This window comes from Erinaceus europaeus, chromosome 1 (genome assembly GCF_950295315.1).
Source record: "Erinaceus europaeus chromosome 1, mEriEur2.1, whole genome shotgun sequence".
NCBI classification, from domain to species: domain Eukaryota; kingdom Metazoa; phylum Chordata; class Mammalia; order Eulipotyphla; family Erinaceidae; genus Erinaceus; species Erinaceus europaeus.
In genome coordinates this window covers 143985591-144002213 of record NC_080162.1, presented here as the reverse complement: position 1 = coordinate 144002213, position 16623 = coordinate 143985591, and the positions used below count along the sequence as shown (strand labels likewise).

Genomic DNA, 16623 nt, shown 5'->3' with positions numbered 1-16623 from the left:
TGTCTGGTTCTTTCTCCCTCTCCTCCTATCTTTCTCATTAATAAATAAATAAAATAATTTAAAAATTGTATATATTTATATTCACAGTACAGTGTGAATATAATTGTAGTGGAGTTAATTAACTTATCACCTCCTCAACAGCTTCCATTTTGTAAGTATGGGAAAAATACCTAAAATCTACTCCCCTAGCACACTTCCACGCTCCTAACAACATTATTAGCTATAATCATTGTGCTTGTGTGTTAGTTCTCTCCGTTCATTCATCCTAACATTTTGTACCCAAGACTTCTGGTGTGGGAGCTGGTAACCCAAACCCAACTTGAATGGTCAATTGGGAGCTAGGATGGAGTTACAGTCACTGAACACAAGGGACTAAACTCGCACAACCAAAAGGCTCCAAAATAGAAGTTACTACTGGTGTATCTTGAGAATGAAAAGAGGAAACGTGAAAAGCTGGAGAATATCATCCTTCCCTCTGGACCCAATCCAGTGTCTTCAAGTCACTTTAGACATTTCCTCCGCCCTCCCTCTCCCTCCAATCCCTCCACCTCTTAAATGTCTCTCATCTGCATCCTCTTGTCTCCATCACCCCTGCCATCCACCCAAGCAGAGACAGATGAGCTCCGCACAGGGGTGACCCTGAGGTGAGGCCATCAAAGCCCTCCCTACATCCCACTCTGACTGAAATGTGCTGTTTCTCATGAATAGATAACACCAACAGGGATGCTAAATGATCTTTCCGCTTTCATTCCGGAATAAGAATTTTTCCTTAATGTTCTTTTTATACTGTCCTGACTCATGTCTCAGAAAATTACTCCTTTTGAAGCCCATTAGCCCGATAAAGTCTGATGGATATTGTAGGGGCCCTTGGAAGGTAAGCAGGAGGGGGTCCAAGCAGATAGCTCCAAAATCCTGTTATGCTCCACTGAATATGCAGCTTAGTCCCTGTTGCCCCTTGCAAGGGGTCCTGTCTGCCTTACACCCCCTTCCTGTTTCGTGCTTGAGATCAGACTTGGGATCAGTATAGAGTTCTTGGGCTGACCCAGGGTTATGGATGTCATAAAGGACAGAGCTGAAGACAGACTAATAGGGTACTGCACCATCTGATAGGTAGGGTGGCACGAGAAAGAAAGAATGGAAGCAAATGGTAAATAGAAAGTATATACTCTTCAAAGAACGAAAAAGGCCAGAGGCAAGAGACAAAAGCTTGGTCCTGGTAGGGGTGGACATAGGGGCAGGTAGACAAGCAGGCAGTGGATGCAAGCGTCTATCCATTGATAACAGGGCTTTGAGTCTTTCTCTCAGTGCCTGTTGGGTTATTGCCTCATTTGTCATGTTTGGTGATAGCAGGATATAGGGTTAAGGGTTGGGGGTTGAGAAGGGGGTGGTGTGGGGGGCTCATGGGGGCAGCCTTAACACATTGGCTGGATGTCACCCTCTGCTATTTGTGTTTTCCCTTGAGGAAAAACTTCATTTTCCTGACAGGACTGAGTGACAGAACATGCACAGGCTAGCTTAACAGATGCCATCTTGGCTCAGCAACCATATTAGAGACTAGGGGTGAAAGGAAAGCATAATGGGAATCTAAGGAAAGTGTTTGCATGAGGATGCTCCCACTCTGAGGAAGTGCAATGCCTTGAGATATGCAGTCAAAGGAAGGTAGTCACTTTCCAGACCCTGGAATAGGATTCACATCCTGGGGACCAGGTCCACAGTGTGGAATGAGTCAGTTGTAGCCATCACCACTGTGACCACACCCCCCAGGCACATCCACCCAAGATGCTGCAGAGCCAGCCTCTGCAATTCTCTCAGCACTGTTGCAGAACACACAACACGAATTCCAAGGAAGAAGCGAGTGAAGTGTTTTATAATGCAACAGTAGTCACTACGCCTCTCAATATCACCACCCTCTGCTAGCCCTTTCCTCCACCCTCACAAAGACACTCCATGAACAATAGTCCTCATCAAAACAGGGGCTCTGCACACCCAGCCCCAGTTTCCTGACTTCTCGTTTTATTAGAATATTCAAGGCGTGCAACAGACTCCAAGCCTGCAATGTCTTCAAAGCCTGCTCCTGGAAGATGGAACTTTTCTATTTATGGCTTTACTAGAACAACAGCTAGGAAAGGTCAGTGTGGATCACACTGTGCTTACAGTTTAAAAAAATGTACAGGGAGTTGGGCGGTAGCGCAGCAGGTTAAGCACACGTGCCACAAAGTGCAAGGACCGGCTTACGGATCCCAGTTCGAGCCCCCGGCTCCCCACCTGTAGGGGAGTCGATTCACTTCACAGGTGGTGAAGCAGGTCTGCAGGTGTCTGTCTTTCTCTCTCTCTCCCTTCTCTGTCTTCCCCTCCTCTCTCCATTTCTCTCTGTCCTATCCCACAACAACGACATCAATAACTACAACAATAAAACAACAAGGGCAACAAAAGGGGATAAAAAATATTTTAAAAAAATGTGCAGATTTGGATTACCATCAGCATTAAAGTGCCTCCTCACATTTGTTCTATATGTTTGATGTTAATGAGAGAGAAAGAGACAGAGATGAGCATATACAGAGCAAGAGAGACCTAGTTCCAGATTATAGTGGTGCCTGGGACTTCAGATTCTGAAGCATGAACATCTTTTGCAGAACCACTACGTTGTCTCCCTGGCCCCAGATTTATTCTAGATATCTCTATAATATGGATATGCTATACAATGTGTAGATAATCCTAGATAACGGGCATGTATTGCATACCAGAAAAAGGTACCTGACAGTATATGGTATTTCTTTGTACATAAATAAATATTTGCCCCAGTCTGATTATAGCCTTGGGAAAGATTCCTGGAATTGGAGTTAGAGGGTGAAAAGTACTTCCAACTACTTTGATGGCTTTTGACACATATGGCCAATTTTTTTTTCCTATTTCAACTGCTGTCCACAGAGTTTGAGAGGATTCAAAATCTATTAATTCTGAGACCAGAAAAATAGCTCACTTGGATAGTGCACATGTTTTCTCATGCACAGAAGCCAGGCTTAAGCCTAGTCCCCAGTGCTGAAGGAAGCTTAGATGCCATACTTGGTGTATTTCTCTGTCTCTTGGGCTCTCTCTCTCTTTTTTACTATCTCTATTTATATACTGGATAGAGACAGCTAGAAATTGAGAGGGAAGTGGGGAAGATAGAGAGGGAGAGAGGAAAGGAGACACCTGCAGCCCTGCTTCACCACTCACAAAGCTTTACCCCTACAGGTGGGAACCAGGGACTTGAACCTCAGTCCTTATGCACTGTAACATGTGCACTCAACCAGGTGTACCACCAACTGGCCCCTCTGTCTTTATATTTGGATAAGCCAGCTTGAAATGGTGAAGTCCTAATGATAATTACAACAACAACAGTAAAACATAATTCTGGGAACTTTCAAGGGGGTTCATCTTATCTCATTTTTAATATAGGTCATACAAGACGGTTTAATGAATGCCACAAGTCATAATCAGGGGCACCTGGGAATGAGGAACAATTTTATTGAGACTCAGGAAAGAGTGGGAGCTTCCTTGGTTAACTCCCAATTGAGCATCTAAACAGGTAAACCTTTTTTTTTTTTTTTTGGACCCAGACCAGGCATACACCTGCAGATTTCTCACGCTAAGTAATTTATGAAGGCAGTTAAAAGAAATTCCTCATTAGGGTTTCCTAGATGTGGATCCATGATCAAGAAGAGACCTACATTAACCCTCTGCTAGAATAGCAAGGACAAACTTTAATTGAAAAATGATCAAGCCAAGAGCAAGCAAAATAAATGTGCCAGTGCATAGCATGACTACGAAAGAAGGAAATTAGGCAAAGTGTCCTTTTCAGAGGGCAGAGAGGAACTTTCATTCCTGACTGTGAATCACTGGCCTGGTGACAGCAGCCAACACTCACATACCTAAAGCCACCGCCCCCACGCTGAGACCATGCCCAAGGGCTCCCTCAACCAAAGATACTTTGCTCTCTCAAGCCCTGCTGGCCTTTTCATTGTGGTGGCTGTGCTGCTGCAAGTGAATCACAGACCAGATACACATGTTGGAGAAGGGTCAGTTAAATAGGGAAGGTGACAAAAACAAACAAGCAAACAAATAAAAAAAAACGCCTTCATTTGGGAATAGGATAGTCTTTCAGAGGGACTTGGGGGTCTGAGGAGCTTGCCATGAAATGAGATGGGAAAATCAACTGGTTGGGAGAATGGTTCAAATATCCTTTTTTTTTTTTTTTTCCTCCAGGGTTATTGCTGGGCTCGGTGCCTGCACCATGAATCCACCGCTCCTGGAGGCCATTTTCCCCCCTTTTTGTTGCCCTAGTTGTTGCAGCCTCGTTGCGGTTATTATTGCCATTGTTGACGTTGCTTTTGTTGTTGGATAGGACAGAGAGAAATGGAGAGAGGAGGGGAAGACAGAGAGAGAGGGGAGAGAAAGATAGACACCTGCAGACCTGCTTCACCGCCTGTGAAGCGACTCCCCTGCAGGTGGGGAGCCAGGGTCAAATATCCTTTAAGGGTCACTTGGAAGTTGCAGCTTAGTGCTTCCAGTAAGCCAAGTATTCTTGAGTGCATCTGTTGCACACAGGACACAGCCTCACTAATTATCACAAGAGGGAGTATTCTAGGGAACTGGGGGTGCAACACTCATCAGATAAATGCTGTGCCTTCAAAGTTTTCACTTTAATGATATAGGGAAGGTTGAGGAGAAAAGTAGGTGTTCAGGGTAACAAAGAATCAAATGTGACAGCAGGTTAAGCGCAGGTGGCGCAAAGCTCAAGGACTGGCGTAAGGATCCCAGTTTGAGCCCCTGGATCCCCACCTGCAGGGGAGTCGCTTCACAGGCAGTGAAGCAGGTCTGCAGGTGTCTATCTTTCTCTCTCTCTGTCTTCCTCTCCTCTCTCCATTTCTCTCTGTCCTACCCAACAACAACAACATCAATAACAACAACAATAATAACTACAACAATAAAACAACAAGGGAAACAAAAAAGGAATAAGTAAGTAAAATTTAAGAATCAAATATGATGGCAATACCATGAGTGTTAGGAACCAAAGCACCATGAGAGCCCAAGGAGCAGAAAGGTGAATACTGATTACAAGGAAGCAGTATTTAGAGTGATATTAACAGACATAAGATTGCACTAGAATAGATGGTAAGGGAAGAAAATCCAGGTAAATGGAGCAAAACATCTCATGCCTTTATTCATTTACCTGTCTTTTCTGTTGCCAAAGTGGAGATTCAGTTTGAGGCACCTGGAGATTCACTCATTCCCTATTCATTCACACCTGCAGGCATTCGCTGAATGTGTATCATGCTTTGTGAATGAAAGAACTGCTGGTATAGCCATGAAATTGAGGAGAAGACAGGAGTAGGTGCTGACTCATGAGTGGCAAAGGACTGTATGCTATGCCAGGTTAACCCTGTGGAGGGTGGCAGGGTATCTGATTGCACCTGAGGGAAGGAGACAGCACAGGGCTTGCAAGCATCAAACTGATTTGGGTAATATGAGGAGAGGAGGACGGAGATGAAAGGACACATTTGGAACTGAGGCCAGAAGACCTAAATTGCTTTTGTTCTGTCAGCAATAGGAGAACTGGGGCTTTTGAGCCACAGGAAGAGCATGGTAATCAACCACCATCAACCTGGAAACATACTGATTAATTCTGAAGCAAATGTATATCCCCTATGCTGTCTGTTTGTTGCTGCAATCATAGAAAGGAGGAGGGCCAGTATTGCCATTTCAAAAATAAAGCAACGGCTGGGCTGGGTGGTGCCTCACTCAGTTGAGTGGACATATTATCAAGTGCAAAGGCTTCGGTTCAAGCCTTCAGTTGTGGGAGTTTGGGGTGGGGGTGGGATGGAGCTTCATGAGCAGTGATGCAAGTGCCTCTCCTTCTCTCTCCTGTCATCCTTTACAAAGAAAGGAAGAAAGAAAGGAAGAAAGAAAGACAGAGAGAAAGAAAGAAAGAAAGAAAGAAAGAAAGAAAGAAAGAATAAAGTAGTTACCAGGCATGACATTCAAGGATTGCTGAGAGAAAGAACCTGGTCCCCTATCATCCCACACTCAACTAGAAGTAAGAACACCAAGACTGGTGTTCAACCATAGTCATCTTGCCTTTAAACTCCTTAATTTAGGTCTTGTATTTTTTTATACCTATGACACTCCCATCAGCAGACTGAGGATTCATTTATATTATTAGCAGATGCTTCATAACGATCATTAATGGCAATAGTACTCGTCACCTCCCATTAATGAAATAATACTTTATTATCTCAAAGTGGTCCACAAGGTTCTTCCACTTTCTCCTCAGAGTCTCTGGGAGGATGACTGAGTGAGGCTTACATGCTTCTAATGGGGGGGGGGGGGCGGAATGGGAGAGTAAGACTTGCAGAAGTGCACACATTTCATCAGATGCAAATAAGGGGTGGGACAGGGGGGTGTCTAGGGCCAGAGCCCAGGTCTCCTGGGTTCTAGATGCTTCCTCAGAAATTGCAGAGCCAGCTGGCAGCCCGACTGTGGCAACATAGTGCTGATTCAAGGCACGTAAAGAAGAATATGGATCCCTCACTCTGACTCAGGTCAACTTACCCCAGCTTGTCATCCTCTGTCACTCTCTAGTTGTTAGGTTCATGGCAGGACATTGCTGCTGGAGTGACCTGCTTTGATTCTGTGGTGGGGTGGGCCAAGTCTGTTAGAATCTTCCTTTCACTCTCACAGATGTTCTGAGTGTCTTCCTAATGTTCAAATGTACATTATTTTAGTGTTTACCCTCTAAAAGCTTGGGATTGGGTTGATAGAGGTACCAGGGTCCTCATGCTTTTTGAGTCCGAGAGAAGAGAGAGAGAGAGAGAGAGAGAGAGAGAGAGAGTTTGGTTTGCTTTTTCAATTCTCATATATTTCTTGGTCCTTAAACAATTTATCAGTGAAGCAAATGTGTTTCTGACCTTTAATATTTATTAGTTATTTTTTATATTTCTTTATTTATTCAACTACAATTATCACAAGGACTAATAAAACTAATAAAACATCTACACAGTGGCTGTTTTATTTCTTTCCCCTAGATAGATGGAAAGAGACAGAGAGACAAAGAGAGGGAGGAAGAGACAAAGAAGGAGAGACATCTCAGTACAGTTCCACCCCTCTTGAAGACCACCCCAACCCCCAACCCCACCCCACCCTAGAGTTGATCGCAGGTGGTGGCCCAGGGCTCAAACCTGGATCCTGGAGCATGGTAACATGAGAGTGGGAAGGAAAAGCAAGCTCAAGATCAACTTGTGGAAAGAGAGGTGACAAGTGGTTTGTGGTCCATTTATCCTTAAGCACAATGTCAAAGCCACTGGGGGACACTGTAGAGGTACAGAAAAGTGGTACCTTGGGAACATGATTCTTTTTAGGTGTAATTTGATGAGCAAATTCTTGTTTTTTTATTTACCATCAGGGTTTCACTATTCCCAGCAGACTTTTTTTTTTTTTTAATATAGAGGGTGAGAGACTGAGGGAGAGACAAAGAGAGAGACACCAGAGTGCTGCTTCACCACTCATGAAGGTCTCCCTCGGTAGGGTGATCCCGTGTGGTGGCTAGAGACTTGAACCTGGTTCCCTGTACATGGAAAAGTGTGTGCTCTACCAGGTGAGTCACCTTCCCGTCCATAACCTGTGGAGTTTTACTGACCCCCTATTCACCCAAGTCAGACTGGATGTGGTTTGTGAGGATACAGTCATCAGAAGGTAAATAGAATTAGGAAGCATGAAGAGGCTTTGGAGGGACACTATGGCAGGTGCCTCTCTGGTGAGTCCCAGCATCAGAAGCATCAATTTGAGAGAAAAAGAGGGGCAGGGCCACTTGGTAGCTTCTACCGTCACTGCAACCAGTGACTATGGTAGAATGTACTTTCACACTTTTTTGGTCACTAGAACATCACTCAGTTCTGGCTTCTGATGTTCTGGGGATTGAGTTCAGTTCTGGGGATTGAGCCTGGGAACTTTGCGCCTCAGGCAGGAAAGACTTTTAACATAACTGTTATGTTATCTTCGTAGCCCTTCATACTTTTTATAGTCTTCTTTATCTTTATCATGATAATGACAAAGATAAATATGGTAAGACAGATAAAGAGAGGACAGACACTTCCCCTTTGGAAGACTGTAAGAAGAGTCCTTAAACAAATAAAAATGGAATTACCTTATGACTCACTCTTAGGCATCTATGCAGTGGACACTCAAGTACTAATTAAAAGGAACAAATGCATTATTTAGCTGTATTTAGCTGCATTATTCACAATAGACAGAGAGTGGAAGCAGCCTAAATGCTGATCTGGATAAAGAAGTTATGGGATATATATTCCATGGAATACTACTCTGCAATAAAAAATATAGTATTGTGTCCAATGGGACAAAATAGAAGGAACTGGAGGTGATTAGGCTTAGTGAAATAAGTAAAGAGATGAAAGACAACTACTATCACTCATATATGGAATCTAGAGATCTGATTTACAGGACCTTGCCCCCCCAAAAAAAAAAATCCAAACAAAACAGAAGCAAGCAAACTGTAAGACTTATAAGAACTATGGTGATTATCTTTAGGAGGTAGGGGATACAGAACATTGGTGGTGGGTATGGTGTGGAACTATACATCGTAATTTTATAATCTTGTAATGAACTATTAATAACAAAAAATTCTTTCTCTTTTTAAAAATATTTATTTATTTATTCCCTTTTGTTGCCATTCTTGTTTTATTGTAGTTATTATTGTTGTTGTCGTTGTTGGATAGGACAGAGAGAAATGGAGAGAGGAGGGGAAGACTGAGTGGGGAGAGAAAGACAGACACCTGCAGACCTGCTTCACCGCCTGTGAAGTGACTCCCCTGCAGGTCGGGAGCCAGGGGCTCAAACCGGGATCCTTAAGCCGGTCCTTGCACTTTGTGTCATGTATGCTTATCCTGCTGCGTTACCACCCAACTCCCTGCACATTTTTTTAAACTGTAAGCACAGTGTGATCCACACGGACCTTTCCTAGCTGTTGTTCTAGTAAAGCCACAAATAGAAAAAGTTCCATCTTCTAGGAGCAGGCTTTGAAGACATTGCAGGCTTGGAGTCTGTTGCACGCCACCCCCGCTTAACCCGATGCACTACAGCCTGACTCCCCACAAAACATTTTTTAAAAAAGATTTGACCGTGGCCTGGGAGGTGGCACAGTGGATAAAGCACTGAATTCTCAACCATGAGGTCCTGAGTTCAGTCCCTGGCAGCACATGTACCAGAGTGATGTCTGGTTCTTTTTCTCTCTCCGCCTATCTTTCTCATGAATAAATAAATAAATAAATTCTTTAAAAAAAGAAGATTTGACCTTAATATCTTAGATGGCACTTAGAGCTAAGCAATAGTTAGATTCTCAATGGTGGGATCAAGTATTATCAAGCAGGAACTGGGAAGCCCAAGAGCAGTGTCATGGAAGGTTCCAGAAAGATCAGCAGGGGGACCCTTGTGCTGGATGGTGGGGGAAGGATTCTTCTCACTGCTCCTTTAGACAGAACACTCCCTTGGCACTTGTACTGTCACACTTAATGCTCTGATCCTTATAGGGAAAGCATCACATTCTTTCATCCTACAGGAGGGAGAATGAGGTACAAGAAACTTAGCTCTCCCAAGACTGCACAGCCAGTAACGACAGAGCTGATACTCAAACCTCAAAAGGCAAGTGCAGAAATGCCTGCAATTAAACACTAAGCCAGGCTAACTTTCACAGCAGAGCTCCCCACAGGATACTGTTTCATTTCCAATAAGGTCTTGACTCCCAGAGCCCTCCAGGACAGATACAAACTGACTCTAGTCTCTACAAAACAAAGTGAAAACAGTGGCAATGACCAACCATCTAAGTTGACACCACTTGACATGAATTGGGTGCTTCATGCTCATATGACCCAGCTCGCAGTTCCCACCCCATAACCCTTGGGCTTTCTGCCCAGAACCTGTTCTTGCTTCTCTCCACAGCTTTTTGCTCTCACGAGAATCTTTGTCCTCTGAGTGCATACACACATAGCTGTCCTTCCTCTCCAGGGCCTCTGAATGGAGACCCCCCCACCTATCCCTTGTAAAGAGGCTCAGTTATTCTATCTGCTGGCCAATTGGTCAGGACAGGTTGTAGTAGAGCCTGAGACAGTGTCAGTGTTACCCTCTGGGCTCAGAATGGTCCAATGTGTGACAGGGACGTCTAACTGCAAAGCTTCCCTGCACCTCAAAGAGGGGAGGGCTGGGGGGGTCCTTCCTTTGCAGTTTGTCATATATGCATCTCTTAGCTCAAGCTGTGTCTTCTAACTGCCCGCTTCTCTGATCACACTCCATCCTCCCCATTGAGAATCTGGCAGAGCCTCTGGCACACAGTAGGGCTTATCACTCATCACTTCTTTTCTACTCATTGCAGCATAAAACAGGACATGGAGAAGGACAGGCAAAATAGCTTGGATAGTGTGCTGCTTTGCTATGTGCACACCTCCACCACAGTGAAGGAAGCTTTGGTGTTGTGGTCTCTCTCTCTCCCAACAGAACCAGTAAACAAATTAGAAAAACAAGATGTACAGAGTCACTCAAAGCAAGTGAAGGCATAGTAAATTTATCCAGTGGACCATTATCCTCCTAGCCATTGTCCAAGCACGCAAAGAGTTTGACCAGCTACTCAGGAGTCCTCTCCCCACTGCATTCACTCTCCTCCTGTGGGAGGACCCACAATCCTGATGTTCCCACTCTTCATTTCCATCCAGATTTATCATCCAGTTCTGTGTCCCTACGCAATGCAGTGTAGCTTCACTGGCCCACCCCCAACTAAAGGGTCATAGCTTCTAGTCTCCTTTCATCTGGAGATCCCCTCTCCATGGCTTTCTAGGCTTGGCAGTTTACCTGTTGATGAAGCCAGCACTTTTATCCTGCAGATGTTTCCAAACTGACTGTCATTCCTGGTATACTCAGACACTGCCTATAATGCCAGCCTTCCCTGCATTCCCTGCAGATGGGCAACTGGACTTGCATTCTCATTGTTCCTTTTCTGCCCCAAGTTCCAGAGCAGCTATTTCTCCAAGAAACCTTAGTTTCTTTTTAGCAAAAGTGATGAGTTAAGGCCACAGCTCTGAAGATGACAGCAGAGAGGAAGCATAGCTTTACTCAGCATTGTCTTCCCAGATCCCTCCAGGCCAGTATTTGATGGTCCTGACCCAAGAAAACACTTCATTTTTATCTTATTTTTTATTGCCAAGGTTATTGCTGAGGCTGTATGCCTGTATGATGAATCCACCACTCCCAGTGGCCATTTTTCTTTTCTTTTTCTTTCTATTTTGGATAGAGACAGTGAAACTGAGAGGGGGTGAGGGGAAAGAGAGGAAAATTGAAATAGAGACACCTCAACACACTTTCACCGCTCATGAAGCTGTAGGGTCCGACTGGGGTCTTGAACCTGGTTGTTTTGTGCAGGGCATGGTAACACGTATCCTTTATCTGGTGTGATACTACTGCCTGGTCCCCAGGGGCTAAATGTTCTGTTGCCTGGGCTTCCTCAACCTTTCTTTACATCACAGTTTGATTTAATCCCCAGGAACATCTCTGGGAACCTGCCATTATTACCTTTCTGTCAATCACAGAGGAAGAAAGGAAGGCTCAGAGAGGTACAGGGACTCATCCAAAGTCACACAGCTGAGAGAGGGCAGAGCTGAGTTGCAAACTGGAGCCTCAGGTCTGGAAGCCTCCAGAAACTGCAGTTTTCCCTCTCCCTACCCCTGGAAGGTTAGTGTATTCACTTCAGAGTTTCATCGAGCACATAACCAGGCTGAAAAATGACGCTGCCTGGCTCTGTGTGCTGTCCCACTACAGAACACTTTCATCCTGATTGTGCTGTCTCCAAACATGACACATCTTTGCTCGTTGTGACAGAGGGCTATTTTTGGCCTTCAGGAATAAACCTGAAGGTACGTTTTTGCTCTTGGCTTGTGAGGCTCCTTTTATGCATATGTTTACAGATGCAAAACTGAGTGGGTGACCTCAGATAGCTTTGTAAGTCATTCAGGCCTCAATTCACAATCACCCCTCAATTACAGGCTCTCTTTCTATGCCAGTTTAGATAATAGGGATGTGTGCTTCTACTTCTGCCCATGTAGCTGAAGCATCATCGTCCTCTTGCATTTGTGGCTTTCATGAAACCATTTGAAAAAGCTGTGTTTGATGGAAAGCCATGTAGTTCTTTAAAAAAAAAAAAAAAAGCACATTACAAACATTCTGAGGTTGACACCAAGCTCTATTTCTAAGCAAGGTGAGTGGTACCTGGTAGCTAACAGAGCAATAAGGGAGATGTTATGACTGCTGAATTGAAAGCGAAGGTTTCTTTTTCTTGGGAACAGGTGGAGAGTCCCCAATAACACTCCAGAGAAGAGATATCTGGTGGATGCAGGGGGTCTGGCACAAGGTGGGCTGGCTGTTTTCTGACTTTCTCTTGGATTCTGGGGTTACAGCCGTGTTGAGATTCCTAATCTGTTGTCTAACTTTACTTAGCTTGGTTTTGAGCCCCATCCCTGTCATGCAAAAAACAGTCTCTTCCTTTTTGTTGTCTAACAGAATTTTGTGGGTGGATCCACGAGAGGCTGGCCACCCAGTCACCTGTCCAAGGCCATCTTGTAGTCTGGGGACATTTCCCCCTGTCCTTTGATGATACTTACATAGGCAAAGTGGTGCTGGTGGGTGGAGGGGAAGGGGAGTGTTTGAGAACCATACTATAGGACATCTGACTAAGACATTCAGTAATAGCTCATTTAAATGAAAAATCAAGGGGGGCTGGGTGGTGGCATACCCGGTTGAATGCATATGTTCAAGGACCCTGGATCAAGGTCTCAGTCCCCACTTACAGGGGAGAAGCTTCATCAGTAGTGAAGCAGTGCTGCAGGTGTATCTTCTCTCACTCTCTATCTCCTCCTCCACTTTCAGTTTCTTTTTGCCCAACCTAATAAATATTTTTAAATGTAAGGAGCATTTATTGAATGTATAGACACTGTATGAAATATTAAGGACATGCTATCCCAGTGTACTGGAGGAAATAGACAGCAAATAAGTTAGGGACATTAAATTTAGGGGAAGAAAAGCTGTAGTAAAATTCTGGGAACTCCCATGGCATGTGAAGTTAATCCTCTATGGGGGAGAGTTACAAGAAAGTCTTCATCAGGGATGGGAACCTGGAGAAAGGGTTTGACGCATGAGTAGGTAACCGGCCAGGAAGGCAGAAGCAATGCCTTGTTGGCAGGTGACACATTCTCCACAGTTTCCAGAGTCAGGCATAGAGGTGGCAGCACAGTGTTTGCACCTTCTGCCTGTGCTTGGAACTGTACTAAGCAAGCCACTCCTATAAGTTTTCACTGAGGCCGATGGCTGGAGGAAGAGGGAGAAGACTCAGTGGAGAGCTAGTGTCCCCATGTTGCATGTCCACCTTCTCAACAAGATAAACATACACAGGAGTGAAAAGAGGGGCTTCTGGGACAGTGTCTGGCACTTCTCGCATCCAAGGTTACAAGGAGTTAATGCAAATACAAAGTTTTTGCGTCTTGTGATTCTACTTCTGCTGCTTCCAGAAAGCTGCCGTCTTCTCAGTGAGTCAGCGAGGGGAGTCACAGCTGCTTCCCAGCAAGGAGGCCTCCTTCCTCAGAAACCTGCACCGACTGTCAGAGTGATGGAGGACGTGCATTATCTACAGGCATAATTAAGGGGTGCTCCCTTTAGCTACACTAATGAGCAGTAAGTGCAGCAAAATGTAGATGTTTAGACACTATGGGTGGAAACAGATGACTCAGGAGAGCAGGAGGACATGGGGGAGGGAGGCCTCACCAAGGAAGAGCACTGCTGGGCCTCCAGGGCTGGTGCATTTCAAGACTCCCTTCCTTAAAGATAGGGGTCTTACCTGAAGGACTTCACTGCATCTCTGATCTTATGGGATGGGCGGTCTGCTCAAAATAGAGTCTCGGGGGCAAACTGGGCATTAGCTCAATAGACACTAAGGCAGGGTTCCTAAAAAGCCAGAATCTGGAATACATTTCTAGAATGATAGCTGTGACCTCGTTCTTAATACGTAAGAACAGATATCGATGAATTCATGTAATCGTGTGTAATCTCCCTAAAGTCAATAGTAATGTCTTCTGCCCTCATGGTGTATATATTTCAGGTCATATTCAACTTCCCTCTATTTTATTATATAAGACAGGTAGAAAGCACCTTACTACATCTTCCATTATTCATCCTGAGCCTATTAGAATTTATTAGAATCAGAATGCAAGTACTGAGAGAAAGAATGCTCGCTCGGTAAGGCCTGTACCTTATCATGCCCATATTCAAACCCAGCACCCCGTGGCAAATCCATGGCACCCGGAGAAGCTCCAGTGCCTTGGATTCTTTCCTCTTCCTCTATGTTTCTCTCTGCTTCTCAAGATGAATGAAAAAGTCGGTCCTGGAGTGGTGATAGTGCATATGCTGGAGACCCCAGCTCCACAGAATAAACAGACCTGGTCAGATATAAAATGCAAAGGAGGGGCTGGATACAAAGTTAACAAAGTCAAGTCATTCTGGCTCCAATTCTTTTTTTTTTTTTTTTTCCCACCGCACCCGGAAGCCAAAGACTTTACCTCCTGTCTCATAATGAAGTGCAGGGAGCCGGCAGTAGACTCCCCCATTTCACATGTGGGCTCCACTCTGCTCATGGCCTGTCTTCACATTATGTAGAGGGGGGTCATTTCATTATTATTCATTACTGTTTTATTTTTGGATAGAGACAGAAAAATTGAAAGAGAAGGGGAAATAGAGAATGGCACATAAGGACAGATTCCTGCAGACCTGCTTCACCACTCATGAAGATGCCCTGCTGTTTGTGGGGACCAGGAGCTTGAACTTGAGTCCTTGTGCCCGGCAATGTGCGCAATGTGTGCTCCCAGCCCCAGAAATGCCTTTCCTATTGTGCATGCAGATATATGGACCTGATGCCAAGGAGGCTTCACCCTCCCCTCTACTGGCTCCATATCCCTAGAGGGGATGAGAACAGAGCCACTGCTGCATACACAGAGAACACCCCAAGGCAGAAGTGTCTTTGTTCACCATCCAAAAGGGGATTGAGCTCACCAGGCCTTTTTAATCCAGTGGATATGATTTCCTTCTTTTTTTTTTTTATTTTTTAACAGTAAATTATCGGCTGGGTGATGGTGCACCAGGTTGAATGCACATATTACCATGCACAAGGGCCCAGGTTCAAGTCCCTGGTCCTCACTTAAAAGAGAGGAAGCTACTGGAGCAGTAGAGCAGTGCTGTGTCTCTCAACTTCTTTCCCTGTCTGTCTCCCCCACCCTCTCAATTTCTCTGTCTCTCTGTAATATACATAAAATAAAAGACTAAAAAAAATCATCAGAAACAGTAAACAGGAGACACTGGTTTTGAATATGGGGACATGCATCCATTAACTCCAGGCAGATGTTGAGGATGTAAAGCCAAATCTGATCTTGCGAGATCATTGCTGAGCTGGGACTGGGCTGACCGTCCTTCGAGCCAGGTAGAGCAGGTGGGAGCATGGAGGAGAGGGGCCTCCCTGCAGCTGTGGAGTCTCCCCATGTCAAGACTCTAGCACACGTTCTTTGGGAGAATTAAAGGAAGTCCTGACTGCAAGTGCCAGGCTCAGGCTGTGTTGACTATGGAAGCAGGGGATCCCCTCAGTGGATGGTATCCCCCACTTGTCACCAGAGCTCACTCTTGGGAAGAAGTGGCCTCTGCCCCCACACACTGATCAGCCTCATCCACACTTGGGGATGTGCCTTCCCTCCCTCTCCTTGTGCCAGCTTGGCCTCTTGGGTGATGGCCTTCTCTTAGCAGTGTGAGTTCCCTGGCTCCCTGAACCTGGGACCTGTCTGCCCAATGGGCAGCATAGATGGGGCTCCCCACCTCCCCCAATCCACAGGCTGCTCCCATGAGTTCACAGGAAGGAGGTGCTCCCAGGATATCTTTTTTTTTTTTTAAGGTCATTAGGTCATCTCTAGGGCTTGGTGTCTACATGACTCCACTACTCCTATTGGCCACTTTCTCCATTAGTTTTTATAGTGTTGTAGTTATTGTTGTTATTGATGTCATCATTGTTGGATAGGACAGAGAGAAATGGAGAGAGGAGGGGGAAGATAGAGAAAGGGAGAGAAAGATACACACCTGCAGACCTGCTTCACCGCCTGTGAAGCATCCCCTGCAGGTGGGGAGTTGGGGGCTCGAACAGGGATCCTCAAGCTGGTCCTTGCATTTTGTGCCACATGCGCTTAATCCGCTGTGCTACTACCTTACTCCCCACTTTCTCCTTTTTTGACAAAGAGTAAGAGACAGAGAGGAGACACTGCAGCTCCATTCCACCACTTGGGAAGCTTTCTTCCCTGGCAGGCACGGCCATGTGTGGCTGCAGACTCAAACCTAGGTCCTCACACATGGTAACATGGGTGACCCACCCAGTGAGCCACCTCGGGCCCTGACTGCTGTCATTCTGAGCTATGCTTACTGGTCCCATGGGCTCTTCTGGCTTTGGAGAAAACACTGTGGCACAACACTGAGGGGCCCAGTATGGGGTGAGCTCCAGAAGGCCTC

General features: G+C 45.3%; 1 protein-coding gene across 1 annotated transcript in view; it reads right to left on the bottom strand.

Moving 5' to 3' along the window:
• The window catches only part of CLSTN2 (calsyntenin 2), a 470509-nt gene that overhangs the window by 33166 nt on the left and 420720 nt on the right, over positions 1-16623 (bottom strand). The window lies entirely within an intron of this gene.